This window comes from Martes martes (genome assembly GCF_963455335.1).
Source record: "Martes martes genome assembly, chromosome: 16".
In the NCBI taxonomy this organism is placed as follows: Eukaryota; Metazoa; Chordata; class Mammalia; order Carnivora; family Mustelidae; genus Martes; species Martes martes.
This window is the reverse complement of record NC_137904.1, coordinates 18659683-18670401: the sequence shown is the minus strand read 5'-3', so window position 1 is coordinate 18670401 and position 10719 is coordinate 18659683. Positions and strand designations below refer to the sequence as shown.

Here is a 10719-nt window from a genome sequence, read left to right as displayed (position 1 = left end):
TTGATTGTCCATCCACCGGTCCTCCCTCTTCCACCTGCTTCCCAAGGGAAACCCTCTGTCTCATTTCCACATAGCCACTGGCTGTTTCACATGCCACCTTCTGTCCACTGTCCACTAAAAGAAGAAAGGAAGATGGGGAACCATAAACCAACTCCACAGATAGCACCTCTGCACAGAGGGGTGAGTGTGGGTCTCATTGGGCAAATGGTGACTCTGAGCCTTGATCCCTGGGTTGTTTAAAAAAATACACTGGAAAAAAAAATGCACTGGAGGGAGCACCTGGCTGGCTCAGTCAGAAGAGCACATGACGGTTGATCTCAGTCAGGATCGTGAGTTCAAGCCCTGCATTGAGTCCACAGATAATGGAATTTTAAAACAAAGTATGTAATGTTGATCTCTTTAAAAAAAAAAAAAAAAAAAAAAAGAATGGAGGGGCGGCTCAGTCTATTAAGCATCTGCCTTCAGCTCAGGTCATGATCTCAGGGTACTGAGACTGAGCCCTGCCCCTCTGGGGCTCCCTGCTCAGTGGGGAGTCTTCTCTCCTTCTGTCCCTCCACCCACTCGTGTGTTCACGCGTATGCGCTCGCTCCCGTGCTCGCTCTCTCTCTCTCTCTCTGAAATAACTAATTAACTTACTAAATACAATCAAACTTCAAAAGAAAAAGGGCAGGGACATTTACGATTATTCACGGGGAAAGATGGAGCCTGCACAGTGGGGAAACATACTATGTACCATCTATCCCCATGTTTACTTTGGGGTGGAGACTTGACCTGAGAAGGAGGCAAAATTGAGTCCCTTATGTCAGGAGGTTACCTTAGGAGAAGGAGAAGGGACTGTGGGCATGCTGTGATAGCTGGTCTAACCGGAATGGGGTCTTAGGCTCCTTCTCTCAGGTAAGGAGTATCAGGGCCGTGCTTGTTGATAGACTGCAGCCCATCAGTTGACCATCAGTCCAGACTTCTGCAGAGATGCCTAGTGTTTGGTAGCAAGGCCTGAAAAGAGACGGTAGCTCAGTAGGGGGAACCAATTCTCTGAAAAACAGGCTTTAAGCTTTCAGCTAGCATCAGCCCATTTACCTTATGGGGCATGGTTTCAATCCAGCCCTCCCCCCACCCCTGCCAAGTTATGCTGTGGCTATTCTTTTATTTCCTCAGGGGAGGTAGGTTTATGGTAAAGAAGTTTCTGTACATCTTAGCTGTAACATGCCTATATGCAGGGCTAAACAGAGGTTTTTAACCTGTAGGTTAAGAGGGAATAGAAACAACAGGGAGTCAGACATGCTATGTTTTCCCCTGTTATAATTTCCCGTGGTCAATCCTTCATTCCATTTCTTTGGGACATGGGCAGAGGTCTGCCTTCTGTAACCGCTTCAAGCTGAATTAGGGTGCAGTGGAGGCTTTGGAATGGAAGAATCTGAGACAGGGCAGATCGCAATTTTTGGTCCCTTGTGCTAATGGCGGGGGTCTCAGAGATAGTTCCCTCTCTGAGGACTTGGATATTTCTCTACATGGTCTGGTACCACATGGCATCATTGATTTTATCCCCAAGTACACTTTAAGGAATAGTAACTGTACAGTCTAACCCAATAGTCTCATTCTCTCTCAAATCAACCTGGCATCGGTGGGCACCCAAGAATACCGATGAGGGGCGCCTGGGTGGCTCAGTGGGTTAAGCCTCTGCCTTCGGCTCAGGTCATGATCCCAGGGTCCTGGGATCGAGCCCCACATCGGGCTCTCTGCTCAGCAGGGAGCTTGCTCCCCCCCACCCCCCACCCCCGCCTGCCTCTCTGCCTATTTGTGATCTCTCTCTTCTCTCTCTCTCTCTCTCTCTGTGTGTGTGTGTGTGTGTGTGTCAAATAAATAAATAAAATATTTCAAAAAAAAATACAGATGAGTAAATTAGTCTGAGCCCCTCCCCTGGCTGGGAAAGGGGGCAAAGGTTGTGGTGGGTTAAGGGCTTCTTCTAGCCAAGTTGCTTAGCGTTTGACTTGAATTATCAGGGGCCCTTCTCCTTCTCCTTCCTCTTCCTCCTCTTCTGTCTTTAAAGATTTTTATTAAGTAATGTCTGCACCTTGGGGCGCCTGGGTGGCTCAGTGGGTTAAAGTCTCTGCCTTTGGCTCAGGTCATGATCTCAGGGTCCTGGGATCAAGCCCTACATTGGGCTCTCTGCTCCGCGGGGGGCCTGCTTCCTCCTCTCTCTCTGCCTGCCTCTGCCTACTTGTGACCTCTGTCTGTCAAATAAATAAATACAATCTTTTAAAAAAGGGGGGGGGGCGCCTGGGTGGCTCAGTGGGTTAAAGCCTCTGCCTTCGGCTCAGGTCATGATCCTAGGGTCCTGGGATTGAGCCCCCGCATCATCAGGCTCTCTGCTCAGCAGGGAGTCTGCTTCCTCCTCTCTCTTTCTGCCTGCCTCTCTGCCTACTTGTGATCTGTCTGTCAAATAAATAAATAAATAAATAAAAATCTTAAAAAAAAAAAAAGTAATCTCTGCACCCAGTGCGGGGCTTGAACTCACAACCCCGAGATCAAGAGTCGCATGTTCTACTGACTGAGCCAGCCAGGTGCCCCTATTTATATGGGTTCTTATTTCCAAAGAGGAGTTAATACAGGTACAGCAAGTGGAGTTAACTATCATAGACTCTGCCTCATTCATCTAGCAATCCAGTAGTTAATAAGAGGCACTTCTATGGAAACAAAAGGAAAACACTGGTTACTGGTTGAAACAAGGGCTCAATGCAGTATCTAAGTCCGGAGGGCTGCCAGTGAGGTCTCTAGCTGTCAGGCTTGAAGCATCCTTGGGTAGAGTGGGAGTGGGCAGGGACAATCTGACGGATTGTTCTGGTGTGTAGGTCAAATGTCTCATTTCGAGTGGCTCATGGAGCAGCAGGCACAAAGACTGTCTATGTATGATGAGCTAGTGTGGCCACTTCCCTCCAGTTTCTTTCACGTGGTTGAGCTTCTTTGCCAGGCTTCAGGGGGAAAAAACAAACAAACAAACAAACAAACAAAAAAATGGTTTTAGTTCTTGATGGTTGTAAGATAGGAGAATGGGAGAATGTTGGAAACCTTAGTTCACAGAGTCATAGAGAATCAAGGAAACCAGAAGGATTCAGGATCCAGTCCAGTTTTAGAGGCAAAGAACTAAGGCTCAAAGATAACTCATCAGAACTAGCAACTACCACCCCCAAAAGTGTGTTATTGAAATAGAATCTTTCTCTCTAAAGTCACCTTTATTCCCATCAAAGATAGCCAAAGGAAGATTAATTTGTTTGTAAAACAAGTCCAGTTTTAACACAGTTGTTCTAATCATCTACATAAGCAAAGCAAGAATAGCAAGTGACCATATATGGGGTCTTTCTTTCTTTCTTACCTGCTTTGATGGAGCTTCTCATAAGGAATTTTAGATTGAACTTTTTTCTTTTTAAAAGATTGTATTTCATTTATTTGACCGGGGTGTGTGTGTTGGGGGGGGAACACAAGCGGAAGGAGAGGGAGAAGGAAAAGCAGACTCCCCTGAAGGCAGATGCTTAACGACTGAGGCACCCAGGCTCCCCTAGATTGAGCCTTTAAGTGCCTTTTTAAATCCAGGAGCCAAGCCAAATATTTCCCATCAGATTCGCCTGCAAGACCTGTAGATTTGGGTGAATTCCTCTCTTCCTGAGGCCCTCCAAATTTCCTGAAGTTCCTGCATCCGCCAGGAGGTGGCATTCTTTACTCAACTGTTAAGGCTGAGGGGCAAGGTTAACAGGCCAACATTTTCAAGGGGCTTTATTGGATCCATAAAGTCAATCAGATTTTTTTTTAAGATTTTATTTATTTATTTGACAGTCAGAAATCACAAGTAGGCAGAGAAGCAGGCAGAGAGAGAGAGAGGAGGAAGCAGGCTCCCTGCTGAGCAGAGAGCCCGACATGGGGCTCGATCCCAAGACCCTGGGATCATGACCTGAGCCGAAGGCAGAGGCTTTAACCCGCTGAGCCACCCAGGCGCCCCCAATCAGACCTTTTTAAGCTGTCTCATCATATCCGAGTCTACGCATGTGTCTCTGAAAGATGATATTCCAGGGACACCTGGCTGGCTCAGTCAGTAGAGAGCACAACTACTTGATCTCGGCGTTGTCAGTTCGAGCCCCACGTTGGGTGTAGAGATTTCTTAAAAAATAAAATCTCTTGGGCGCCTGGGTGGCTCAGTGGGTTAAACCTCTGCCTTCAACACAGGTCATGATCCCGGGGTCCTAGGATGGAGCCCTGCATTGGGCTCTCTGCTCAGCAGGGAGCCTGCTTCCCCCTCTCTTTCTCTTTCTCTTTCTCTTTCTCCCTCTCTCCCCCTCCCCCCCCCCCCGGTAAAAAACTAAAATCTGCAAAATGAAATGAAAAAAATAAAATAAAATAAACTGGGGGGGGGGAATAAAAGCTGATTATCTGTATTATATGTGACATTCATTGAAAGTTCCAAAACTATGTCTCTTTAAAATAAAACCAACAACCTTGAACTGGCTTTAAAGCCAAAAAAGCCGCACCTGTGTCCACTAAAAAAGTCAGTCGATTGTTTCCCCACTCTCAGGATCCTGTGGGGAAGTCAGAAGTGGGCTGTTTAAGTCCAGGGCAGCCCTCGGGCCCCTCCCTGCTGATTTGGAAGGTGCTCCAATTTAGACCTCATAAGGAGGTGGCCCAAGGCCTTGGAGTGATTTTTGTTCCTTGATAAGGAGGCGCGGGAGGCGGGGGAGGCAGGGGAGGCGGGGAGGCGGGGAGGCGGGGAGGCGGGGAGGCGGGGAGGCGGGTGGGGGGGGGAGGAGGAGGAGGAGGAGGAGGAGGAGGAGGAGGAGGAGCAGCTGGTGCTGATGGCGGCGGCGCCGCCGCCGCCGCCGCCGCCGCCGCCGCCGCCGCCGCCGCCGCCGCCGCCGCCTCCTCCGAGGCACCTGGGATGGCAGAGGAGTTGACCACTCCAGCCACACCCGCCGCGTGCAGAAACTGGGGTGGGGGTGGGGTGGGGTGGGGTGGGGTGTGTCTCGTGGCGGAGGTGGAGGCGGGGCAAGGGAGCCGCTAGCAAGGCCCGGGGCAGATTTAAAGTTTTGGAGTAATCTTTTTTTTTTTTTTCTCTTCTCTTCTTCTCTTCTCTTCCCTTCCCTTCCCTTCCCTTCCCTTCCCTTCCCTTCCCTTCCCTTCTCTCTTCTCTTCTCTTCTTTTCTTTTCTTTTCTTTTCTTTTCTTTTCTTTTCTTTTCTTTTCTTTTCTTTTCTTTTCTTTTCTTTTCTTTTCTTTTCTTTTCCTTTCCCGTTTGGCCTCTGCCTGCCCCCGCCTCCACCTCTGCCTTCATCTCATTCTGCAAAATAGGCTTTGTCTGTAGTTGCTTTTCAGCCCGCTGGAAGTCAGTGGGTTGGGCGTCAGTTCAGGTGCGTGTACTTGGGGAGGAGGAAGGGGGGAGGGGGAGCGGATTTCGGATTTCTAGTGCCTGTCTGCCCGTCTTCCTCCACTTCCTCATTCTTTTGACTATTGGGAAGTGGGGGGGAGGGGGCAAGTCAGGTGTGTTCCATTTTTGTCTATCCTTCTCTCTCCGGACCATCCACTGGGTCCCTTCCCTTGAGGCACCTTTACGATGGAGCGACACAGGAGTCTGAATGTAGGGAATGTCATCCCAGATCATGTGACCCGAAAAACATTTGGGCTTGTTCTTACCATGCCCGCTTTTTACAGGTGCCTCCTTTAAACTCAGTAATTAAATAAAGAGTTCCTTTACAAATGGATGTTAGCAATAGCGTCCAGAGGGAGAGAAAACATCTCAGATGTGTAACACATAGGGACACGTAGATACAAACAAGGTGCAAACAACTTGTAGCCTTTGTTTCAGTCTTATTTGTGGAGAGGTCATGAAAGACCAGAGGCTCCAAATCTCCCCCTTGGCTGAAAACAAATCCAAGTGCAACATGGCATGACCGCCTATGGATCCCATCCATCAGTTGTTTTCCATTTCCAATCAAAACACGGCAGGTCTCGCGCAAAGATACCAACAGCTGCAGCAAGAAACAAACCAAATGAAGACCAGAGCGTCTCCCTGAGCGTTGGTTCCTCCCCAAAAGCTGGGACTTCACTGATGGAACTAAACAGGCTTCCCAGTTTCTGACGACTTAGTCTCCTAGCAGCCTTCCTCTACTTGTGCACACAATTCAGACATGTCGACAGAAGCCCACTTGGGCCATCTGAGACTCATGGCATCCTGAAATGTCTTCCATGGAAGTAAGCAACTGCAAGTACAGGCTCCCCATGCATTGTACACTGTACATGTGGCCTGCAGGCGTTTCTTCTGGGGGTGGGTGGTTGCTTTCCCAACATTTATTGCAGGTTTATATAGGGTTTTGGTTTGTTTAGTTGGTTTCATTTGGTTCGGTTTGGTTTTCTGCACACAAGTGCGCGTGCACATATGCACACATATGTATGTGTGTTTTCCATAAAGAGTTACAAGTCATCATGGTGAAGGACAGTACAGAAAGTTATGGATTTTATTTTCCATTTTTAGCATACGCAAGGCTCTATGACTCCAATCTTATGGGAACCGGGGAGGTTTTCCTTCATTTTTTTCGTCTTTATGTTTGGAAGGCTCCTTCTGAGGGAGTAATTGATGGGTTGGAAAAAAAAAAAATTTGTTTTCTTCAGGTTTTATGTGTATGTAATCTCTCCACACAACATAGGGCTCACACTCACAATCCCGAGTCCCACACCCCACCGATGGAGGATGGAGCCAGGCACCCCTTTGATCAAATTTCTTTTTTTTTTTTTCTTTTCTTTTCTCTCTCTTTTTTTTTTCTTTCTTTCTTTTTTTCTTTTTTCTTTTTTTTTTTTTTTTTTTTAAATGAGGTAGATATGCAATGTGTGCTCAGGACAGAAAGAGAGCCCACATGCTGAGGTTTGGCAGAGTCATTTGGGACCCGGGTAAGTGTGAAAGTGCAGGAACAGGGCCCACAAATGTTAAAACGTGACAATGCCCTTGGTCAATATTCTCTTAACAGATGATGTATTGGAAGTGCTCTTCTGAGACGCCTGGGTGGCTCAGCCGGTTAAGTGGTTAAGTGGCTGTCTTCGGCTCAGGTCGTGATCTCAGGGTCCTGGGATCGAGCCCCGCATCGGGCTCGCTGCTTGGCGGGAGGCCTGCTTCTCCCTTGTCCATTCCTCCTGCTCGTGTTCCCTCTCTCACTGTCTCTCTGTCAAAGATATACAGTCTTTTAAAATGAGTGAATGAATGAATGAATAATGGGGTGCCCCGGTGGCTCAATCGGTTGAGGTTGAGCGTGTCTGCCTTGGGCTCAGGTCATGATGCTGGAGTCCTGGGATTGAGTCCTGCATCGAGCTCCCTGCTCAGCTTAGGGCCCGCTTCTCCCCCTGCCCTTCACTCCGCTCGTGGGCTCTCTCTCTCTCTCTCTCTCTCTCTCTCATATCAGTAAATAAAATCTTAAAAAAATAATCAACTGAGTGAACGAATGGACGAACACACAAACAAAAGACAGGTCATCAAAGGTAAGTGCTCGCTTTGGGGGGGGCGGGGGGTTGGGGAGTGGAGGGGGGTGTCAAAGCAGAATTTCTCTGACCTGCAACACAGTCTTTATCAACGCTGCTTTCAGTCCTTCCTCCAGATTCCATTTTCCATAAGGGACGGTCCCACCCAAGTGGGCTTCTTTCATGGTAAGACCCGTGTTCTCCCCTATGTCCTGCAGAGAGAGACGAGCCATGAGAAGCGAAAGTTGGGCGGATCAATATTAATCTAGGAAGTAAGCATCACTCCTGAGACCACTAGCTAAAGTCCTGCTTCCTCTTTAGGACCCAATGTCTTAAAAAAGCAGGTATAGTCATTGGCTTGGGAAAAGGGAGGAGGCCCAAGGACCACCCTAAAGAACAGAGTAGGGGGAGAAACAGAAGTGAAAAGATAGAAGAACTGGGGCACCTGGGTGGCTCAGTGGGTTAAAGCCTCTGCCTTCGGCTCGGTTCATGGTCCCGGAGTCCTGGGCTGAAGACCCCGGATCGGGCTCTCTGCTCGATGGGGAGCCTCCTTCCCCCTCTCTCTCTGCCTGCCTCTCTGCCTACTTGTGATCTCTGTCACATAAATAAATAAAATCTTAAAAAAGAAGGAGGAGGAGGAGGAGGAGGAGGAGGAGGACGACGACGACGAGGAGGACGAGGAGGACGAGGAGGACGAGGAGGAGGACGAGGGCGAGGACGAGGACAAGGACGAGGACGAGGACGAGGACGAGGACGAGGACGAGGACGAGGACGAGGACGAGGACGAGGACGACGAGGACGATGACGACTGATTTCACCATCCCTAGCCTTTGAAATGATCTGGTATCCCCTCCTAAGAGAGAACCCATTCTCCGCAGAATGTTTCCTAGTTCTTTTCACTAAGTATTGCCACCCAACAAGCACATTCCCATGCCACCAAACCGTCTCCGCAAACATAATTTGTAGGATCTGTGTTCTATTCTATCACGTGAGTATAGCATCCTGTGTTTAAGCATCGTGCCGTTGTTCGACATTCAGGTGGATTCCAACTCTTGTTTGGTGTGTGTGTGTGTGTGTGTGTGTGTGTGTGTGTGTGTGTGTGTGTGTGTGTGATCCGGTTGCGGAGGAATGACAGGAGAGAGGAAAGCAGTTTTAGGCTTCTGAGCTCAGCCCACCATGGGAAGGCCAATAGATAGAAGGGAACTGACAGAGGAAGTTTTTCTGGGCACGCTGCTCTGATGCCGTCTGCAGACTGATGAGAATGTCTTCTTTTCCTCCTGCTCCGTGGAGGGAGGATGCCTTTCCTAGGCGAGTTTTATCTCCCCCTTTCAGGTCAGGAAGCAGAGGAAGAGGCAGAGTGTCCTCCTCAGGGCTATTGCCTTTTTGTCTGTCTGTCTGTCTGTCTGTCTCTCTCTCTCTCTTTCTTTCTTTCTTCCTGTCTCTCTTAAGGTTCTGTTTATGTATGTTACAGAGAGAAACACAGCGAGGGAGGGGAAACAAGCAGGGGCAGGGGGAGCGGGAGAGGGAGCAGCGGGCTTCCCGCTGAGGAGGGAGCCAGATGCGATGGGGGCGGGGTGTGTGTGTGTGTGTGTGTGTGTGTGTGTGTGTGCGCGCGCGTGCGCTTGAGATCATGACCTGAGCCTATGGCAGACCCTTAACGCCTGAGCCACCCAGGCGCCCCTGGGTTACCGTTTCTTAAGCGCTTCACATTCCAAAGAACCTGTGTGCCAAAGCCGTACGGGGGGGGGGGGGAGGGGGGGGCGGGGGCAGCACACAGGAAACCCATTCTCTCCCTAGGCTACAAAAAGCTCAGGGTCCCCTGGCTGGTTGTCCATAGAGCGCGCTGACTCTTAGATCTGAGTCCTGAGTTCGAGCCCTGGATGTAGAGATCCAGATCCAACCCTGGTTGTAGAGCTCACTTCCACAACGACAAAAATAACAATGAAGAGCTCGATAAACACTGCGCGTGGCCTCTGCCACTCTGCCTACTTGGGATCTCTATCTCGCTGTCAAATGCGGAAGTAAAATCTTTACAATGAAAGAAAGAGAGAAAGAGAAAGAGAAAGAAAGAAGGGAAGGAAGGAAGGAAAAAGGGAAGGGACGGGAAAGGAAAGGAAAAGGAGAAAGAAAAAAGAAAAAAAAAATTACTTTCTACGGTGACAGAAGGATGGAGGTAGCCTCCTGTCCCCAACCCCATAGCCTACCTCCTTTCCAGCCAAATGACCAGCACTTGGAAATGGCTTTGAAACATCCTCCATGACTTGGGCTCGCCTGGTGGAAAAAGCGGGGTGCTTTTCATCTCATTACTGGGCCAGCGTAGGAGGATGGAGAGAGGGTAGCTGTCCGTGGGGAAGGGGGTGCCACGCGACCCAAGACACAGGACCCCAGCAGAGCATGATGAGATCGTTATGGCCTTAAGGGGTGCAGAATAGCCTGTGAATCCTTTTCCAGGGAAGAAAGCAGCCCCGCGAGACAGTGTAAAACACCTTTCCACAGTGTCTGCTGACGATGCTAGGACTTCTGTCCTCAGAGATGGTACTGTTTTAGTACCACTTAAAGTTTTAAGAGAAAGGGTCGGGGGACTCGGTGGCACGCGAACATCATTTCGTCGTTCCACTCATCTTCATAAGCTCATCGTGGAGAACGATGTCGCCGTACAAAGGAGCAGAGCGCCGATCCATGGAAACAATTGGGTGGGCCCCAAAAACATGACGCTGAGAAAAAGGAACCAGAGAGCCAGGGGTGGCATAATGCCTTGGGATTCCAGGGGTAGGAAGAAGGCAGCCGTAATACCCCAATCCTAGACGGGAAATACCCCAATCCTAGGCGGGACGGAGGGGGTATCGGAGGCTGTTGGGGGAGACCGGCAAAGAGAGTCAGGGTGAGGGGAGGGGGAGGCGCGGATGGCAAGGGGGCAGGGTGTGGTAGGGGTGTTTCTTTTCGTAAGGGATGGAAACCTTCTGGAAATGGTGGCGAGGGTTGCGCATCTTTGTGAGTAACCTGAGGAAAAAAAAGGCTACGGAACTGTGTACTTTGGAGCATGTGAATTATGGAGTGCGAATGTTATCTCCACTTTGAAAACGTGAGGGAAAAGTGTAGGCAGACGGAGGGAGGGAGGGAGGGAGAGGGGTAAGTAGGGAGGTCCCTTGGGAGGGAGGGAGGTGAACAGGGCGGGTGGTTGGAGAACGGGGGCGGGTGGTCGGCCTATCCCTCCCTCCCTCGCTCGCTCGCTCGC

At 49.7% G+C, this 10719-nt stretch overlaps 1 long non-coding RNA gene across 1 annotated transcript; it reads right to left on the bottom strand.

Moving 5' to 3' along the window:
• Nucleotides 1-6645: 6645 nt before the first annotated feature.
• On the bottom strand, nucleotides 6646-10506 carry LOC308356832. The gene is made up of 3 exons (XR_013968132.1): nucleotides 9689-10506; nucleotides 7577-7696; nucleotides 6646-7192 (listed from the first exon to the last, which is right to left on the bottom strand). It is a non-coding gene; the product is annotated as an uncharacterized lncRNA (long non-coding RNA).
• Nucleotides 10507-10719: the final 213 nt, after the last annotated feature.